This window comes from Salmo salar, chromosome ssa09 (genome assembly GCF_905237065.1).
Source record: "Salmo salar chromosome ssa09, Ssal_v3.1, whole genome shotgun sequence".
Taxonomy (NCBI): domain Eukaryota; kingdom Metazoa; phylum Chordata; class Actinopteri; order Salmoniformes; family Salmonidae; genus Salmo; species Salmo salar.
This window is the reverse complement of record NC_059450.1, coordinates 128,611,469-128,634,067: the sequence shown is the minus strand read 5'-3', so window position 1 is coordinate 128,634,067 and position 22,599 is coordinate 128,611,469. Positions and strand designations below refer to the sequence as shown.

General features: G+C 44.6%; 1 long non-coding RNA gene across 1 annotated transcript in view; it reads right to left on the bottom strand.

The window, feature by feature from the left end:
• The window catches only part of LOC106612844 (uncharacterized), an 84,439-nt gene that overhangs the window by 46,942 nt on the left and 14,898 nt on the right, over positions 1–22,599 (bottom strand). The gene's annotated exons all lie outside the window — the stretch shown is intronic.

Sequence of the window (22,599 nt, the reverse complement as noted above, 5' to 3'; positions counted from 1 at the left end):
AGAGGGAAGTGGAAAAGTGTGGCCCCCCCTCTCCCGTACTGTATGTCTCAGTTTCCATGTTTGGACACCCTGGCTACTGTTGCTCCCTCCCTTCCCTTCCTCCCTCCTTCTCTAATGCTGACTTCATCAGGTGGCCCTGGAAAAACCAACCCACATGGTAAGGAGACTGATGCCAGCCAGAGCCAGAGCGAGAGCGAGAGAGAGAGAGAGAGAGAGAGAGAGAGAGAGAGAGAGAGAGAGAGAGAGAGAGGGTACAGCACATGTAGAATGTGCCCATGGTGACATAGCAGAAACCAATAGAAAAAGAATGAAAGAAAGAGTGAATGTGATACAGAGACAAGACCAGGACCTAGGGAAAGAGAGAAAGACCAAGAAAGAAAGAGAGAGAGAGAACCTATATAGTATGCACACCCACCCACCACTGTGCCCCAGCCCCTGACAAGCCTCCCATTTCAATGAGGCCCCGGCCAGCAGGCAGCCAGGCAATCCAGGCCATGATGCATGTTACACATTGCACCCAGGCCCTGGGCCCCAGCCCTGCAGTGTAAGACTCCACATATAGACATCCCCCAGACTTCTCTATAGGTGGGCTGTAGGGAGAGAAATAGGGTGAGCAAGGAAGTGAGAGTAAAAGAGAGAGAGAGAATGGGAAAGAGCAGTAGGAGGGGTAACAAAAGGAGACAGAGGTATTGTGTATCTTTAATCTACTGACTGGTTGCCGTGGTTAATCCTGGGCTGTGACGTTAGAGGAGGCCTTGCCGTCACCTAGACGATTTCCCCCTCGGGTCCACAGAATGCTTGTTGCGTAATTCCTCGGAAAGGAAAGTCTGACCAGGGCCAGACCGACGCACAGCAGCGACCAGACAATCTCGTTAAAGGGACATGACAGCCAGACACACACACACACACACACACACACACACACACACACACACACACACACACACACACACACACACACACACACAGGCTAACTCTCCAGGACACACAGTCCTTAGGTGTACCTCCAGCTTACCAGGACATACATATTAAATACTTTATTTGAATCTACAATTTAGGCCTGGATTAACTGGTGATAGCCGACACCCGCATAGGTGATGTTTTGGTGGCGTCCCACACACATTAGAAGATCAGAATGAGAAAGTGCAGGCTATTGAGAAATAATAATAATTGAAAACTTGTAAACAAGCCGTTTTTCTGTCGGCTAATGCGGATCAGATTGAATCGAGCCCTTAAAAATGTAAAGGGAAATTCCTACTGAGCCTACATCTGCAGCGTTTACCGTGAATGCAATCTCCACTAATGTAGGAACATTTCCTTTAAATGTCAATAACGCTGTAACACAGAGTTTCCCCTATACAGACTGAATAAAGCCCTAAATCATAGTACATTTACCAAAGGATTCACCTGCATATGCACACACACACACACCACTTCTGCTGTGTCCAAGGAGCAGTTTTTTTGGGAAGTTACTCTGTTCTACAAAACAAAAAGGTATATTACAGTATACCTCCATTATCAGACAGTATATGAGAGTCCTCCCATAGATAGTACCTGTGTCCACTCAGGTACTATCTATGGGTGGTTAGGTACATTGAAAGCAGAGGGTTACACAACACTTAGTTATAAATAACTGTAAAGTACCTTTAGAAGGTTTTGTGTGGTCGAGGGTACAGCGAGTTCAATGGAACCTGACAACTTAATCCTGCGTAAGAGAGAAATAGAGAGATAAAGATAAAGGGAGAGAAAGCGAGAGAGGGAAGTAGAAAGGAGAGAAAGAAAGAGAGAGAGAGAGAGAGAGAGAGAGAGAGAGAGAGAGCGGGGGGAGCCAAATGGATAGCAAGTGCTTATGTGTTTATGTCTCAGCCACTGTTGCTTATATTCACACTTGGTTCTTAATACCAAACACAGGGTGTTGCTCTCACAAGTCAAGTCACATTTTATTTAAAGTGCAATACACTTTACAAAAAGTCAACAAATGTAAATTTAAAAAATAAAACACTTTCACAGACACGCTTTTTACTGCTTCTGTACCTCGCCAATATACACAGACAGACAGAAACACAGACAGACAGGCAGACAGGCAGGCAGGCACACACACACACACACACACACACACACACACACACACACACACACACACACACACACACACATGGACACTGTACTGTATGTGAAATGTGATCTGTGCTCTTCTGCAGTCAAGCCTGTGTGGTAGGGGTATCATGTGTGATTCCTGTTTATGTGCTGTGGGCCGGCCAGCCCAGGACAGAACAACATGTACTGAAGTAGTGACATGGCAACAACCTACATATGGGACTGAGACAGAGAGACAGAGAGATAGAGAGACAGAGAGAGAGTAAAAGAGAGGCAGAGAGAGGCAGACAGTGACAGAAAGAGCAGGGGTGATGGAGAGATACAGAAAATGTTACATTTTAAACAAATGTTACACAAATGAAAACAAGTTACAAAACAATACTATTGTCATAGTGGGAACCATGCTTCATGGTGGGAACCATGAAGCATGGAGGAGGAGGTGTGATAGTGTGGGGGTGATTTGCTGGTGACACTGTCAGTGATTTATTTAGAATTCAAGGCACACTTAACCAGCATGGCTACCACACCATTTTGCAGCGATACGCCATCCCATCTGGTTTATGCTTAGTGGGACTATCATTTGTTTTTCAACAGGAAAATGACCCAACATACCTCCAGGCTGTGTAAGGGCTATTTGACCAAGAAGGAGAGTGATGGAGTGCTGCAACAGATGACCTGGCCTCCACAATCACCCAACCTCAACCCAATTGAGGTGGTTTGGGATGAGTTGGACTGCAGAGTGAAGGAAAAGCAGCCAACAAGTGCTCAGCATATGTGGGAAGTCCTTCAAGACTGTTGGAAAAGCATTCCAGGTGAAGCCGGTTGAGAGAATGCCAAGAGTGTGCAAAGCTGTCATCAAGGCAAAGGGTGGCTACTTAGAAGAATTTAAAATCTAAAATATATTTTGATTTGTTAAACACTTTTTGGTTACTACATGATTCCATATGTGTTATTTCATAGTTTTGATGTCTACACTTTTATTCTACATTGTAGAAAATAGTAAAAATAAAGACAAACCCTTGAATAAGTAGGTGTGTCCAAACTTTGACTGGTACTGTACATAATTACATTATACACACACACAGACACTGATTTACTGTGTGGACAATCACAAAGGTGAAACTTCTGGACGTGGACAAACAAGTCCCTAATGACTGTGGACGATAATGTTCCTCATTGCTCTGACAATAGCATTGTGTTGTACATGTATGTGTGCATGTGTGTGTGTGTGTGCATGTGTGTGTGTATGTGTGTGTGTTTGCCTGCATGAGTGTGTGTGCCACATGCAGGGCCCACATGAGAACAGGCTGGCCTTTGATTCCATCCAGCAGCAAGGGCCTCATTGGGATGTGTGTAGTGCATGTGTATAATGCGCATATTAGTATGTGCCTCACACATTGTGTGCGTGCGTGTTTGTGCCTCGTGCGTACTTGAGGAAATAGTCAATAGCTGCTTACAGAGAAAGACGCTGCATGCCACTCCTGAACGCAGCCTCGCTGTCTCCCGGCAGGCCACATGCAAGACATTACAGCAGACAGAGCAATCTCCTACCAGAGACCAGAGCACGCTGCCGGCTTCTTGGTGCAAATGTCTGAGCATTTCAATGGATTTCCTTATAGGGCTGGAAATTACGCTGTTTTAAAAGCCACCCCATCCTCAGGCGAGATAGAGTTCAGTGAGTTTAGTTTAAAATATGGCCTGCTTTAACAAGTTGAGGTTATAGGTAGGCATGAAATGGTAGGAGAACATTTTAACAGAAGGGGAACCCACCCAAATGTCCTCAATAAAAATGCTGATTTTTGTTTCACGTTTCAAAACATTTTGTCTCGTTTGCTCCTGCTGAACCCAGGTGATGTTACAGTAAGAGGTGTTTCTGCGTTGTCGAGGCCCACCGGTTTAAAGTTAAATGTATTGAGGTCAGACGTGTTCTACAGTATGCCCTCCTCTCCCCCTCTAATCCACAGACCTGGGATGACCCCAGATTAGGATGGAAGATATTGCTCATTTCAATCACACTCAATACCCTTCCTCCTCCCTCTCACATCCCAGTAAGGTTTGCACTAAAGGTCACCGTCATTATATCATCACTCAATTTGATCATGATGAAGAGCAGAGGTATTGAACTGAATCTGCTTAGAGATTTGGAATTTTGTCTGCTTTCTTTATTGGAATGTTTTATTAATTGTGTGTGTAATGAATTGTATATTGTTTTGCATATTATTGTGTGTTTGTGTATGAACCAGGACGATATGCATTCCCAGGCTACTTTTAAACCAAATGACGTATTTCTGTGTGTGTGTGTTTTGTGTGTCTGTGTAGAGCTTATGGTGTGTGGGCTGTCAAAGCTCTTGTTTTAAGTAAACAGTGGGATTAGCTGTATTGACTCCATACATGAGCTGATTGAGTTCGCAGTAGGTGTTCCCTACATTTCCCAGTCCTCATACTGTACCATTCACTACCACTGGGAGGGAGCATATGTTTAAGTGACTGACTGGGTTTGAACCCTGAGTTATCCGCGGCTGCGTGACACAAGACTGTGTAAGCCCACTGAGCTAAAGCCAAAGTGTAGTCTTCGGGGAGATAACGGAAGTCTGTGCTTGGTTCACTGAATCTGAAGAACCACTGACCATTTATTTCCTCCTCAACCTGAGTAGGTCACAGGGTCCCATAGACGAGAGGTATAAAGTACTTAAGTCGTTTTTTGGGATATCTGTACTTTTCTTTATTATTGATATTTTTGACTACTTTTACTTTTATTTCACCACATTCCTAAAGAAAATAATGTATGTTTTACTCCATACATTTTCTATAAAACCCAAAAGTACATTTTGAATGCTTAGCAGGACAGGAAAATTGTCAAATTCACACACTTATCAAGAGAACATCCCTGGTCATCCCTATTGCCTCTGATCTGCTCGGACTCACTAAACACAAATGCTTTGTTTGTTGGAGTGTGCCCCTGGCTATCCATAAATCAAAAAACAAGAAAATGGTGCTGTCTGTTTTGCTTAATATAAGGAATTTGAAATTATGTAAACTTCTACTTTCACTTTTAACACAAGTATATTTTAGCAATTACATTTACTTTTGATACTTAGTATATTTAAAAGCAAATACTTTTAGACTTTTACTGAAGTTGTATTTTACTGGGTGACTTTCACTTTTACTTGACACATTTTCTAATAAAGGTATGTTTACTTTTACTCAAGTATAACAATTGGGTATTTTTTCCACCACTGGCGATACATGAGAAACCTATCCCTGTACAGTAGGGGTAATGTTCCCTCAGCACTGTGGAACACATGGGAAGTGTGTGTGTGTGCGCGTGTGCGTATGTGTGTGTGTCAGAGTTTGTTGTTCTGCTTTTTTCTATCTCTGTTTGATCCTCTCCCTGCGCGTCCAGAGAGGTCTGAAGTCAGGCTCTGAACTAGTACCGGAGCGCCAAGTCTAGGTCCAAAAGGCTTCTTAACAACTTCTACCCCCAATCAAATGGCTATCCGGACTATTTGCATTGTCCCCCACCCCTATGTTTACGCTGCTGCTACTCTCTGTTTATTATCTATGCATAGTCACTTTACTTTTACCTACATGTACATATTACCTCAATTACCTTGACTAACCTGTGCCCCCGCACATTGACTCTGTAGCAGTACCCCCTGTATATAGCCTCGCTACTGTCATTTTATTGTTGCTCCTTAATTATTTGTTCTTTTTCTATTTTTCTTATTTTTTATTTAAATGTAGTATTTTTTTACAATTTTTTAATTTCAGTTTATTTTAGTAAATACTTTCTTAACACTTATTTTTCTTAAAACTGTATTGTTGGTTAAGGGCTTGTAAGTAAGCATTTCACTGTAAGGTCTACTACACCTGTTGTATTTGGTGCATGTGACAAATACAATTTGATTTGATTTAAACTGTGAGTGGGATCTCACCTCCATCCCACAATACTCAGCTGGTCTCCCAGGGTTATCCAGCTTATAGAATGTGATTGTGTGAGGGCGGCTGTGTCAGCAGTAGCGTGTGTGTATGCTTTTGTGTGTGTGTGCGTGTGCGTGCGTGTGTGCGTGTGCGTGTGCGTGTGTGTCGGTGTGGGTGGTATACAGTGAGTGTGTATGACTGCTGTGTGCATGTGTCCTTTGTACTGGCTGCTATGTGCAGAGGTATGTAGCTAAAGGTCAGGGCAGGAGCATGAGGCTCTGTCAGGGAGAGCTGTGACTAGGAGAAGCCCAGAGATGAGGAGTTAATGGCCAACTGTGGCTGGGGTTATATGGGGCTGGGGGTTACTTAAAAAACCTAAAATGGTTCTTCGGCTGTCCCCATAGGAGATCCCTTAGAACCCTTTTTGGTTCCAGGTAGAACCCTTCTGGGTTCAATGTAGAACCCTGTCCACAGAGGGTTCTATATGGAACCCAAAAGGGTTCTACCTGAAACTAAAAAAGGGTTCTGCCAGAGAAACCAAAAAGGGTTATCCTATGGGGACAGCCAAAGAACCCTTTTGGGACCCTTTTTTCTGAGTGTATAGTAGGGCTAGAGCTGGGGATAAGGTATATAAGGGGGCTAACGTCGGGCTAAAGTAAAGGGCTGAATCTGGGGCCTGAGATTGGTCTTCCAGTCCTCCTGCTGGACCACACAGGTACTACAGTTACAGGTACTACAGGTACTGCAGTTACAGGTACTACAGTTAAAGGTACTAAAGCTACGGGTACTACAGTTACGGGTACTACAGTTACGGGTACTACAGCTACAGGTACTACAGCTACAGGTACTACAGTTACAGGTACTACAGCTATGGTGCAACAGTTACAGGTAATACAGCTATGGGTACTACAGCTACGGGTATTACAGTTACGGGTACTACATTTACGGGTACTAAATTTACGGGTACTACAGTTACAGGTACTACAGCTATGGTGCAACAGTTACGGGTACTACAGTTACGGGTACTACAGCTATGGATACTACAGTTACAGTTACTACAGTTACTACAGTTACAGGTACTACAGTTACAGGTACTACAGTTACGGGTACTACAGTTACGGGTACTACAGTTACGGGTACTACAGCTACATGTACTACAGTTACGGGTACTACAGTTACAGGTACTACAGTTACGGGTACTACAGTTACAGGTACTACAGTTACGGGTACTACAGTTACGGGTACTACAGTTACTACAGTTACGGGTACTACAGTTACGGGTACTACAGTTACGGGTACTACAGTTACGGGTACTACAGTTACGGTACTACAGTTACGGGTACTACAGTTACATGTACTACAGTTACGGGTACTACAGTTACAGGTACTACAGTTACAGGTACTACAGTTACATGTACTACAGTTACAGGTACTACAGTTACAGGTACTACAGGTACTACAGTTACATGTACTACAGTTACGGGTACTACAGTTACGGGTACTACAGTTACAGGTACTACAGCTACGGGTACTACAGTTACAGGTACTACAGTTACATGTACTACAGTTACGGGTACTACAGTTACATGTACTACAGTTACATGTACTACAGTTACGGGTACTACAGTTACAGGTACTACAGCTACGGGTATTACAGTTACGGGTACTACAGTTACGGGTACTACAGTTACAGGTACTACAGGTACGGGTACTACAGTTACAGGTACTACAGTTACGTGTACTACAGTTACGGGTACTACAGTTACGGGTACTACAGTTACGTGTACTACAGTTACGGGTACTACAGTTACGGGTACTACAGGTACGGGTACTACAGGTACGGGTACTACAGTTACAGGTACTACAGCTATGGATACTACAGTTACAGATACTACAGCTACAAGAGAGAGGGATGGAGGAGTGGCTGTTTTCTAGAGGTTATGTAATTATAACTCCTGGTTTTGACAAACAGGTGTGGCTGTTAAGTCATGTCACTCACTGTTACATACAGTATGTTTATTATAGCATAATGTAGGTTTAAGACCTTACATACCCCAAGGTAAGTAGGACAAGTACTGTAGTCAGATGGGCGGACGGACAGACAGGTTTAGGCAGAAACAGGTGTGTGAAACGCACAAATGCAAAGTGTATGCAACACACACACACACACACACACAGCTCTGAAGCACGAGGCAGGTCATTGCTCCCCTGCCTGTCATATCTCTGGTGCATGATTCACTCCCCTGCCCTTCCAGAACCTCTCACCATTTGGGGCGTGGGGTCGTGCCGACACGTTGCCCACCACCAGCTGCCAGTCACCAAGCCCAGCAGGCACGACCATCGTCATCACCATCATCATCATCATTATCATCACCATTATCATCATCATCGTCTTTATCATCATCACCATCATCATCATCGTCTTTATCATCATCAACATCATCTTCATTGTCATCATCACCATCATCATTGTCTTTGTCATCATCATCATCACCATCATCGTCATCACCACCAGCATCACCATCGTCTTCATCGTCATCACCACCATCATCATCATCACCATCGTCTATCATCACCATCGTCTATCACCACCATCATCATCATCACCATCATCATATCCATCATCACCATCATCATCACCAACGTCTTTATCATCATCATCATCACCATCGTCTTCATCATCATCACCCTCATTATCATCATCACCAACATCTTTATCATCATCATCACCATCATCATCATCACCATCATCATCGTCATCATCACCATCATCATCAGCATCGCAATTTACCATCGTCTTTAGCATTGTCTTTATCATCATCATCATCACCAACAATGGTCCAATGATAATATGATGATACAATATCATTGGTTACTTGGAAATCACTATGTCGTCTATGCATGTACGTGCGTACTTGCTTGCCTGTGTGTATGCGTCTATCACAGGGAGAGGATGAGGCAGGTAAGAGGAGATGTCTGACCAGGGTGCCTGTGATTCACAAGGGACTCAGTCCACTCTGTCATATCTGCTGAGACTCAGGATTGTGTGTGTGTGCATGCGTATGCTCTGCTGTAACCCTGCTGGTGGTTGCCCTTCTGCTGGCTCAGCGCTAAATGTCAAGGCAAGGAAGGAGGACACACACACAAATGCTCCAAAACCAAACCTGGCAGACACACAAACACACTGTTTTTAGGTTACCGAAGCATAAGTAGAGCGAACACACACACACACACACACACACACACACACACACACACACACACACAGAAATTCTTTCTCCCTCTGAAGCCATAGAAATGAAAGTGTCTCACACGTCAAAGCACCTGTGTGCGTTTGAGTCTTTTTCCATCACGGAAGCATCAGACTCAGTCCTATTCATGAATGAATGGCCTTTAAATATGTCTCAATACCAGCAGCAAGATTATATTGACACAAATAGCTTATGACATCGTCAAAGGGAACTAATGCATCAGAGAAAGCCCAGATTATTAAGAGACCCAGTGCAGTCAAAAATGTGATTGTCCTACACGACATGGCCAACAGTATGTGGTCACCCTTCAAATGAGTGGATTCGGCTATTTCAGCCACACCCGTTGCTGACAGGCCTATAAAACCGAGCACACAGCCATGCAATCGCCATAGACAAACATTGGCACTAGAATGGCCCGTGCTGAAGTGCTCAGTGACTTTCAACGTGGCACTGTCATAGGATGCCACCTTTCCAACAAGTCAGTTCGTCAAATTTCAGCCCTGCTAGAGCTGCCCCGGTCAACTGTAAGTGTTGTTATTGTGAAGTGGAAAGTCGAGGAGCAACAACGGCTCAGCCGCAAAGTGGTAGGCCACACAAGCTCACAGAATGGGACCGCTGAGTGCTGAAACGCATAGCACGTAAAAATCGCCTGTCCTCGGTTCCAAACTGCCTCCGGAAGCAACGTCAGCACAAGAACTGTTCATAAGGAAATTCATTAAATGTATTTCCATGGCCGAGCAGCTGCACACAAGCCTAAGATCGCCCAATGCCAAGCATTGGCTGGAGTGGTGTAAAGCTTGCCACCATTGGACACTGGAACAGTGGAAACACGTTCTCTAAAGTGATGAATCACACTTCACCATCTGGCAGTCCATAGGACGAATCTGGGTTTGGCGGATGCCAGGAGAACACTACCTGCCCGAAAGCATTGTGCCAACTATACAATTTGGTGGAGGAGGAATAATGGTATGGGGATGTTTTCATGGTTCGGGCTAGGCCCCTTAGTTCCAGTGAAGGGAAATCTTAATTCTACAGCATACAATGACATTCTAGACGATTCTGTGCTTCCAACTTTGTGGCAACAGTTTGGGGAAGGCCCTTTCCTGTTTCAGCATAACAATGCCCCAGTCCACAAAGCAGGTCCATACAGAAATGTGTTGTTGAGATCGGTGTGGGAGACCTTGACTGGCCTGCACAGAGCCCTGTCATCAGCCCCATCAGACACCTTCAGGATGAACTGGAATGCCGACTGTGAGCCAGGCCTATTCGCCCAACATCAGTGCCCAACCTCACTAATGCTCATGTGGCTGAATGGAAGCAAGTCCCCGCAGCAATGTTCCAACATCTTGTGGAAAGCCGAAAGCCTTCCCAGAAGAGTGAAGGCTGTTATAGCAGCAAAGGGGGACCAACTCCATATTAATGCCCAAGATTTTGGAATAAAATGTTCGATGAGCAGGTGTCCACAGACACTACATGGCCAAAAGTATGTTTTATATACAGTACCAGTCAAAAGTTTGGACACACATACTCATTCATGGGACTTTCTTTATTTTTGTATATTTCTACATTGTAGAATAACAGTGAAGACATCAAAACTATGAAATAACACATATGGAATCATGTAGTAACCAAAAAAGTGTTCAACAAATCAAAATATATTTTAGAATTTAGATTCTTCAAAGTAGCCACCCTTTGCCTTGATGGCAACTTTGCACACACTTGGCATTCTCTCAACCAGCTTCATGAGGTAGTCACCTGGAATGCATTTCAATTAACAGGTGTGCCTTGTTAAAAGTTAATTTGTGGAATTTCTTGCCTTCTTAATGAGTTGTGTTCTGACACGGTAGGGGTGGTATACAGAAGACAGCCCTATTTGGTAAAAGACCAAGTCCATATTATGACAATAACAGCTCAAATAAGCAAAGAGAAATGACAGTCCATCATTACTTTAAGACATGAAGGTCAGTCAGTCTGGAAAATCTCAAGAACTTTGAAAGTTTCTTCAAGTGCAGTCGCAAAAACAATCAAGCGCTATGATGAAACTGGCTCTCATGAGGACACAGGAAAGGAACACCCAGAGTTACTTCTGCTGCAGAGGATAAGTTAATTAGAAATTGCAGCCCATCTTTTTGGTTACTACATGATTCCATATGTGTTATTTCATACTTTTGATGTCTTCACTACTTTTCTACAATGTAGAAAATAGTAAAAATAAAGAAAAACCCTTGAATGAGTAGTTGTGCAAACTTTTGACTGGTACTGTAAATTTCTACACTATGCGTTTGAAATACTATTGTGAAATTGTGAAATTTATGATAATTCTGTTTGAAAAGACTGCCTGAAATTTCAGCCTGTTTTGGTGGAATGGAGTGTTGGTGTTAATTAGTACATTTGAAAGAGAGATCCAAACCTCTGTGTCAATAACAGCTAGTTTTCAGTTTTCCACTACACACTCAGACCACTACCAGACAGTCCAAGCAAAATTCTTGCTTGAGAAATTTCTCTTTGCTAAGAAGCTAATTTTCTTCTTCTTTTTCTTTACCATTTTAATTTAAAACAATCACAGTAAGGTACTTAATTGTTACCAAGAAATTATTTGATATTTGAGATAAAAACGGCTGCATTCTTGTGTCTCTCTACACCTGTTGAAGACGTAACTGGGGAATAATGGTGCCTTAAGTCAGCCTTTGTGTCAGAGTGACTCACTCATAGAGCCTGCGTCACATCACCCAAGCTGTTCTCTGATGTTCTCTGTGTGTGTGTGTGTGTGTAGACTTCATCCTGCATAGGCAAATATTGACTGTGGTATTTGTAACATACTTTCCAAAGTTATAAAAACATACAGTAATATGTTATACAGTAGACACAGGGTTAGGTCAAACTAGTTTTTCCTATTCAGAGAGCAATGGCATGTTTTCCATAGAACTGAACTCAAGTGCTCTATCACATTATCTTCTCATCTTTGATGACAAGATATGAGGTCAGTTCATTCACTAAGACTTTCAGTCTTGAAGGACAATGAATATCATCCATTTGCAGTTATTTACTATCCATACATTCAATTATTAATTCAACTGCTGCTCCTATGACCTAGTAATTTCAGTAAACCCAGCTCATTGATGTGTGTATACCTGACGTAGCCACAAGTGGGCAGCAAATCACCCTGTTACTAGCCTGACCATGGTCCAGATACATAACGAGCTGTTGCACAATCCATGATTGGTGGAACGCAAACTTGATAATAGCTTGTTGTCTTATAGGGTCTTGGGTTCCACCTACTGTGCATCTGGCATTTAATGACCACATTATAGATTCATAATGTACTATGAAACCACTTGAAATATAGGTAACTACCAAAATAAAGGAAACACCAACATAAAGTGTCTTAACATGTAATTGTGCCACCACTCTCCAGAACAGCATCAATGGACCTTGGCATTGGTTCTACAAGTGTCTGGAACTCTACTGGAAAGAACTGACACCATTCTTCCACAAAAAATGTGGGGGAAAAAATGTATGTTTTGTTGAGGGTGGTGGAAAACCCTGTCCAGAATCTCCCATAAGTGTTCAATTGGGTTGGCATATGGTTTATATTGTTTTCATGCTCATCAAACCATTCAGTGTCCACTCATGAATTGGGGTATTGTCATCCTACGGGGGCATAGCCATGGTAGCCAAAATAATGGCCTGCCCAGCATTTTAATACATGACCCTAAGCATGATGGGATGTTAACTGCTTATTTAACTCAGGAACCACACCTGTGTGGAAGCATCTGCTTTCAATATACTTTGTCTCCCTCATCTACTCGAGAGTTTCCTTTATTTTGGCAGTTACATGGAGGTTGTTTTGGTTTTCTTATGCTTGTAATAGAGTAGCCTATTAGAGTTCCTTGAAAAGAGTTAGAATTTCCAGAAAAGAAACTGGCACACCCTGATGTTCTCTTTACTTGAGTAGAAATGCTGCGCCACTATTTAATGGATTTGGCTGCAACACACACCACCACAAGAGCATTGGATTTAAAACACACAAACAGACGTTTGCATGGACGCACGCTTGAACGTGCACACACGCGTGCGCTCACACACGCACACACACTCATGCAGGCATGCATGGAAGCACGCACGCACACACACACACACACACACACACACACACACACACACACACACACACACACACACACACACACACACACACACACACACACACACACAGCAGCACATATGGGTGGCAGATGTGATGTATGAAGCTGAGGTCACAGAGTCCACAGTACCAGCGTTGGATAATTGCCTACCCTGACATAGACATTTCTCAGTGCTCTGTAAAACTCCTATCTGTTCATCCTGATATTGGCAAATCCAAGAAATTTCCTGTGGAATGGAAACCATGTTCTACTCTAAAATATCTAATACATTCTATTACATTTGCATCTACATCAACAACACAGGATATTAAATGGGAAGGAGTCGGACAGACCTTTATGAGATGGATGGCGGTCTTCCTCTTTTCCCTTTGATCATGACTGAATAGAAACTAGAAACTTTAGGATGTCCATTATCAAATCAAATCAAATTGTATTTGTCACATGTGCCGAATATGGTGAAATGCTTACTTACAAGGCATCAACCAACAATGCAATTCAAGAAATAGAGTTAAGAAAATATTTACTGAATAAACTAAAGTAATCTTTTTTTAAAGAAGTAACACAAAAGAATAAAAATAACAAGGCTATATACAGGGGGTACCGGTACCAAGTCAATGTGTGAGGGTACATGTAGGTAGGGGTAAAGTGACTATGCATAGATAATAAACAGCGAGTAGCAGCAGTGTAAAAACAAAGGGGGGGGGGGGGATTTGATGAATTGTTCAGCATTCTTATGGCTTGGGGGTAGAAGCTGTTAAGGAGCCTTTAGGACCTAGACTTGGCGCTCCACTACTGCTTGCCGTGCGGTAGCAGAGATGTGTAATGATGTATGCTGAGAGTCGGGAAGCAAGTTCAGGAAGTGAATACATTTAATAAATAAATGAACATAAACAAAACAAGAAACACTAACAGCGCACCGACATGAAACAGAAACAATAACGCCTGGTACTACGGCAGGTAATCAAGGAGGTGATGGAATCCAAGTGAGTGTCATGAGGCGCTGATGTGCGTGACGATGGTGACAGGTGTCCACAATAATCAGCAGCCTGGTGACTTAGAGGCTGGAGAGGGAGCACACCTGACAGTACCCCCTCTAGCCGCAGGACGCCGACCAAAACGATTCCGGGGATCAGGACCAGACCGGTCACCTCTGTTGAGGCGCGGGAACATGTCAATGCAGCTGAGGTGAGGGAGCATGGCGACCTAGAGCGCTGGAGAGAGAGCATACATGACAGTACCCCCTGACAGTACCCTCTGCGGCCGGACGCCAACCAAAGGGACGATCCCGGGGATCAGGAGCGGACCGGTCGCCACCCCGGTTGCTTTGGCCGAGGCACGAGAAACTGTTCACCCAGCTGAGGCATGGGAGCCTATCGAGCCCGCTGAGGCATGGGAGCCTATCGAGCCAGCTGAGGCATGGGAGCCTATCGAGCCAGCTGAGGCATGGGAGCCTATCGAGCCAGCTGAGGCATGGGAGCCTATTGAACCCGCTGAGGCATGGGAGCCTATTGAACCCGCTGAGGCATGGGAGCCTATCGATCCCGCTGAGGTATGGAAACCTGTCGAGACAGCTGAGGCAGGGGAACCCGTCGAACCCGCCAAGGCATGGGAACCTGTCAAGCCGGCTGAGGCATGAGAGTCCGACGAACCGGCTCAAGCCTCCCTGGTAGCTCCGGTACTGACACCTGGACCCGACGTCACCTCCAACACAAAAATAAACAAAAAAACACTCCCTGATGCTTCCCTTTGGTGAGGCATTATTCTGTAACATGTTCGCTGAGAGTCGGGAAGCAAGTTCAGGGAGTGAATGCATTTAATAAATGAACGAACATGAACAAAACAAGAAACACTAACAGCGCACCGACATGAAACAGAAACAGAAACAATAACGCCTGGGGAAGGAAACAAAGGGAGTGACATAGGAAGGCCCAATTTGACACCGCCTAGTACAGTGAGGGAAAAAAGTATTTGATCCCCTGCTGATTTTGTCCGTTTGCCCACTTACAAAGAAATGATCAGTCTATAATTTTAATGGTAGGTTTATATGAACAGTGAGAGACGAATAACAACAAAAATATCCAGAAAAACACATGTCAAAAATGTTATAAAATGATTTGCATTTTAATGAGGGAAATAAGTATTTGACCCCTCTGCAAAACATGACTTAGTACTTGGTGGCAAAACCCTTGTTGGCAATCACAGAGGTCAGACGTTTCTTGTAGTTGGACACCAGGTTTGCACACATCTCAGGAGGGATTTTGTCCCACTCCTCTTTGCAAATCTTCTCCAAGTCATTAAGGTTTCGAGGCTGGCAACTCGAACCTTCAGCTCCCTCCACAGATTTTCTATGGGATTAAGGTCTGGAGACTGGCTAGGCCACTCCAGGACCTTAATGTGTGTCACAGCTGTCTTCAAGAATGGACCAAGGCGCAGCGGGAATGTGAATACTCATAGTTTTTTTAATACTCAAGTAAGGCATCCACAGGAAAAAACAATAAACGAGACAGCAACAGTTTTGCAGGCTAACCAACGCAGTGCAAAAATAACTACCCACAACCCCAAAGAAAAACACACACTACTATATAGGACTCCCAATCAAAGGCAACTCAACACACCTGCCTTCAATTGGGAGTCCAATCACCAACACAACACTTAACACACACAAAAACCCTGCCACGTCCTGACCAAAACTAATACAATCGCTCCCTCTGCTGGTCAGCACGTGACAATGTGCTTCTTCTTGAGCTACTCCTTTGTTGCCTTGGCCGTGTGTTTTGGGTCATTGTCATGCTGGAATACCCATCCACGACCCATTTTCAATGCCCTGGCTGAGGGAAGGAGGTTCTCACCCAAGATTTGACAGTACACGGTCATGTCAAATGATGCGGTGAAGTTGTCCTGTCCCCTTAGCAGAAAAACACCCCCAAAGCATAATGTTTCCACCTCCATGTTTGACGGTGGAGATGGTGTTCTTGGGGTCATAGGCAGCATTCCTCCTCCTCCAAACACGGCGAGTTGAGTTGATGCCAAAGAGCTCCATTTTGGTCTCATCTGACCACAACACTTTCACCAGTTGTCCTCTGAATCATTCAGATGTTCATTGGCAAACTTCAGACGGGCATGTATATGTATTCTTGAGCAGCGGGACCTTGCGGGCGCTGCAGGATTTCAGTCCTTCACGGCGTAGTGTGTTACCAATTGTTTTCTTGGTGAAAATGGTCCCAGCTGCCTTGAGATCATTGACAAGATCCTCCATTGTAGTTCTTGGCTGATTCCTCACCGTTCTCATGATCATTGCAACCCCACAAGGTGAGATCTTGCATGGAGCCCCAGGCTGAGGGATATTGACAGTTCTTTTGTGTTTCTTCCATTTGCGAATAATCACACCAAATGTTGTCACCTTCTCACCAAGCTGCTTGGCGATGGTCTTGTAGCCCATTCCAGCCTTGTGTAGGTCTACAATCTTGTCCCTGACATCCTTGGAGAGCTCTTTGGTCTTGGCCATGGTGGAGAGTTTGGAATCTGATTGATTGATTGCTTCTGTGGACATGTGTCTTCTTTACAGGTAACAAGCTGCGGTTAGGAGCACTCCCTTTAAGAGTGTGCTCCTAATCTCAGCTCGTTACCTGTATAAAAGACACCTGGGAGCCAGAAATCTTTCTGATTGAGAGGAGGTCAAATACTTATTTCCCTCATTAAAATGCAAATCAATTTATAACATTTTTGACATGCGTTTTTCTGGATATTTTTGTTGTTATTCTGTCTCTCACTGTTCAAATAAACCTGCCATTAAAATTATAGACTGATCCTTTCTTTATCAGTGGGAAAACATACAAAATCAGTAGGGGATCAAATACTTTTTCCCCCCACTGTATATACAGTACCAGTCAAAAGTTTGGACACACCTACTCATTCAAGAGTTTTCTACATTGTTCTACATTGTGGAATAATAGTGAAGACATCAAAACTATGAAATAACACCTGGAATCATGTAATAACCAAAAAAGTGTCAATAAATTCAAAAAATATTCACATTTGAGATTCTTGAAAGTAGTCACCCTTTGCCTTGATGACAGCTTTAAACACGCTTGGCATTCTCTCAACCAGCTTCACCTGGAATGCTTTTCCAACAGTCTTGAAGGAGTTCCCACATATGCTGAGCACTTGTTGGCTGCATTTCCTTCGCTTTGCAGTCCAACTCATCCCAAACTATCTCAATTGGGTTGAAGTCGGGTGATTGTGGAGGCCAGGTCATCTGATGCAGCACTCCATCCTTCTTCGTCAAATAGCCCTTACACAGCCTGGCGGTGTGTTGGGTCATTGTCCTGTTGAAAAACAAATGATAGTCACACTAAGCGCAAACCACATGGGATGGCGTATCACTGCAGAATGCTGTGGTAGCCATGCTGGTTAAGTGTGCCTTGAATTCTAAATAAATCAGACAGACAGTGTCACCAGAAAATCACCCCCACACCATCACAGCTCCTCCTCCATGCTTCATGGTGGGAACCCACATGCGGAGATCATCTGTTCTCCTACTATGCGTCTCGCATAGACACAGCGGTTGGAACCCTAAATCTCAAATTTGGACTCATCAAACCAAAGGACAGATTTCCACCGGTCTAATGTCCATTGTTCGTGTTTCTTGGCTCAAGCAAGTCTCTTCTTCTTATTCGTGTCCTTTGCAGCAATTCGACCATAAAGGCCTGATTCACGCAGTCTCCTCTGAACAGTTGGTGTTGAGATGTGTCTGTTACTTGAACTCTGTGAAGCATTTATTTGGGCTGCAATTTATGAGGCTAGTCAATCTAATGAACTTATCCTCTGCAGCAGAGGTAACTCTGGGTCTTACTTTCCTGTGGCGGTTCTCACGAGAGCCAGTTTCATCATCGTACTTGATGGTTTTTGCGACTGCACTTGAAGAAACTATCAAAGTTCTTCAAATTTTTCAGATTGACTGACCGTCATGTCTTAAAGTAATGATGGACTGTCATTTCTCTTTGCTTATACCACCCCTACCTTGTCACAATACAACTGATTAGCTCAAACACATTAAGAAGGAAAGAAAATCCACAAATTAACTTTAACAAGGCACACCTATTAATTGAAATGCATTCCAGGTGACTACCTCATGAAGCTGGTTGAGAGAATGCCAATATTGTGCAAAGCTGTCATCAAGGCAAAGGGTGGCTACTTTGAAGATTCTCAAATATAAAATATATTTTGATTTGTTTAACACCTTTTGGTAACTACATAATTCCATATGTGTTATTTCATAGTGTTGATGTCTTCACTATTATTCTACAGTGTAGGAATTAGTAAATATAAAGAAAAACCCTTGAATGAGTAGCTGTGTCCAATCTTTTGACTGGTAATGTAGGTCCTGGATGGCAGGAATTTGGCCCCAATGATGTACTCGGCTGTACGCACTACCCTCTGTTGCACCTTATTCTCGGATGCTGAGCTGTTGCCATACCAGGTGGTGATGCAACTGGATAGGATGCACTCGATGGTGTAGCTGTAGAACTTTTTGAGGATCTGGGGACCCATGCCAAATCTTTTCAGTCCCCTGAGGGTGAAAAGGTGTTTTCGTGCCTTCTTGACGACTGTCTTGGTGTCTTTGGACCATGATAGTTTGTTGGTGATGTGGACACCAAGGAACTTGAAACTCTCGACCCGCTGCACTACAGCACCGTCGATGTGAATGGGGGCGTGTTCGGCCCTCCTTTTCCTGTAGTCTACGATCAGCTCCTTTGTCTTCCTGACGTTGAGGGAGAGGTTGTTTTCCTGGTACCACACTGCCAGGTCTCTGACCTCCTCCCTATAGTTTGTCTCATTGTTGTCGGTGATCAGGCCTACCACTGTTGTGTTGTCAGCAAACTTAATGATGGTGTTGGAGTCGTGCTTGGCCACGTAGGTCATGGGTGAACATGGAGTACAGGAGGGGACTAAGCACGCACCCCTGAGGGGCCCCCGTGTTGAGGATCAGCGTGGCAGATGTGTTGTTGCCTAACCTTAACACCTGGGGGCGGACAATCAGGAAGTCCAGGATCCAGTTGCAGAGGGAGGTGTTCAGTCCCATGGTCCTTAGCTTAGTGATGAGCTTTTTTTACACTATGGTGTTGAAAGCTGAGCTGTAGTCAATGAACAGCATTCTCACATAGGTGTTCCTTTTGTCAAGGTGGGAAAGGGCAGTGTGGAGTGCAATTGAGACTGCATCATCTGTGGATCTGTTGGGGCGATATGCGAATTGGAGTGGGTCTAGGGTTTCCAGGATGATGGTGTTGATGTGAACCATGACCAGCCTTTCAAAGCACTTCATGGCTACCAACGTGAGTGCTACGGGGCGGTAGTCATTCAGGCAGGTTACCTTCGCTTTCTTGGGCACAGGGAGTATGGTGGTCTGCTTGAAACATGTAGGTATTACAGACTCTGTCAGGGAGAGGTTGAAAATGTCAGTGAAAACACTTGCCAGTTGTTCCGCACATGCTCTGAGTACACGTCTTGGTAATTCGTCTGGCCCCGCGGCTTTGTGAATGTTGTCCTGTTTAAAGGTCTTGCTCACATCGGCTATGGAGAGTGTGATCACACACGTCTGAAACAGCTGATTCTCTCATGCATGCTTCAGTGTTGCTTGCCCTGAAGCGAGTATAAAAGGCATTTAGCTCGTCTGGTAAGCTCACGTCACTGGGCAGCTCGTGGTTGGGTTTCCCTTTCTAGTCCGTAATAGTTTGCAAGCCCTTCCACACCCAACGAGCATCAGAGCTGGTGTAGTAGGACTCAATCTAAGTCCTGTATTGCCACTTTGCTTGTTTGATGGTTCGTCTGAGGGCATAGCGCGATTCTTATAAGCGTCCGGAGTAGTGTCCCGCTCCTTGAAAGCGGCAGCTCATTGCAGTTGTTGCCTTTAATCCATAGCTTCTGGTTGGGATATGTACATGTGGTCACTGTGGGGACGACGTCGTTGAAGCACTTATTGATGAAGCCGGTGATGGAGGTGGTATACTCCTCAATGCCATTGGATGAATCCCGGGACATATTCCAGTCTGTCCTATCAAAACAGTCCTGTAGCGTAGCATCTGTGTCATCTGACCACTTCCTTATTGACAGAGTCACTGGTACTTTCTGCTTTCATTTTTGCTTGTAAGCAAGAATCAGAAGGATAGAATTATGGTCAGATTTGCCAAATGGAGGGCGAGTGAGAGCTTTGTATGCGTCTCTGTATATGGAGTAAGGCCAAATAGAAAATATATTTTGATTTGTTTAACACCTTTTGGTAACTACATAATTCCATATGTGTTATTTCATAGTGTTGATGTCTTCACTATTATTCTACAGTGTAGGAATTAGTAAATATAAAGAAAAACCCTTGAATGACCTCTGGCTATGTCCCTTCCGTCTTCAAGAGAGCGAGAGTTGCACCCCTTCTCAAAAAACCTACACTCAATCCCTCCGATGTCAACAACTACAGACCAGTATCCCTTCTTTCTTTTCTCTCCAAAACTCTTGAGCGTGCCGTCCTTGGCCAGCTCTCTTGCTATCTCTCTCAGAATTACCTTCTTGATCCAAATCAGTCAGGTTTCAAGACTGGCCATTCAACTGAGACCGCTCTTCTCTGTGTCACGGAGGCTCTCCGCACTGCTAAAGCTAACTCTCTCTCCTCTGCTCTCATCCTTCTAGACCTATCTGCTGCCTTTGATACTGTGAACCATCAGATCCTCCTCTCCACCCTCTCCGAGTTGGGCATCTCCGGCGCGGCTCACTCTTGGATTGCGTCCTACCTGAAAGGTCGCTCCTACCAGGTGGCGTGGCGAGAATCCGTCTCCGCACCACGTGCTCTCACCACTGGTGTCCCCCAGGGCTCAGTTCTAGGCCCTCTCCTATTCTCGGTATACACCAAGTCACTTGGCTCTGTCATATCCTCACATGGTCTCTCCTATCATTGCTACGCAGACGACACACAATTCATCTTCTCCTTTCCCCCTTCTGATAACCAGGTGGCGAATCGCATCTCTGCATGTCTGGCAGACATATCAGTGTGGATGACGGACCACCACCTCAAGCTGAACCTCGGCAAGACGGAGCTGCTCTTCCTCCCAGGGAAGGACTGCCCGTTCCATGATCTCGCCATCACGGTTGACAACTCCATTGTGTCCTCCTCCCAGAGTGCTAAGAGCCTTGGCGTGACCCTGGATAACACCCTGTCGTTCTCAGCTAACATCAAGGCGGTGACCCGATCCTGTCGGTTCATGCTCTACAACATTCGCAGAGTACGACCCTGCCTTACACAGGAAGCGGCGCAGGTCCTAATCCAGGCACTTGTCATCTCCCGTCTGGATTACTGCAACTCGCTGCTGGCGGGGCTCCCTGCCTGTGCCATTAAACCCATACAACTCATCCAGAACGCCACAGCCCGTCTGGTGTTCAACCTTCCCAAGTTCTCGCACGTCACCCCGCTCCTCCGCACACTCCACTGGCTTCCAGTTGAAGCTCGCATCTGCTACAAGACCATGGTGCTTGCCTACGGAGCTGTGAGGGGAACGGCACCTCCGTACCTTCAGGCTCTGATCAGTCCCTACACCCAAAGAAGGGCACTGCGTTCATCCACCTCTGGCCTGCTCGCCTCCCTACCTCTGCGGAAGCACAGTTCCCGCTCAGCCCAGTCAAAACTGTTCGCTGCTCTGGCACCCCAATGGTGGAACAAGCTCCCTCACGACGCCAGGACAGCAGAGTCAATCACCACCTTCCGGAGACACCCGAAACCCCACCTCTTTAAGGAATACCTGGGATAGGATAAAGTAATCCTTCTACCCCCCCCCCCAAAAAAAAAAGATATAGATGTACTATTGTAAAGTGGTTGTTCCACTGGTTATCATAAGGTGAATGCACCAATTTGTAAGTCGCTCTGGATAAGAGCGTCTGCTAAATGACGTAAATGTAAATGTAAATGAGTAAAGGTGGTCTAGAGTTTAATTTTGCCTGCGTTAAAGTCCCCGACCACTAGGAGCGCCGCTTCTGGATGAGAATTGTTTTACGTGCTTATGGTGTTATACAGCTTGTTGAGTGCGGTCTTAGTGCCAGCATCGGTTTGTGGTGGTAAATAGAGGGCAATGAAAAATGTAGATAAAAACTCTCTTGGTAGATGGTGTGGTATACAGCTAATCATGAGGTACTTTAACTCAGGC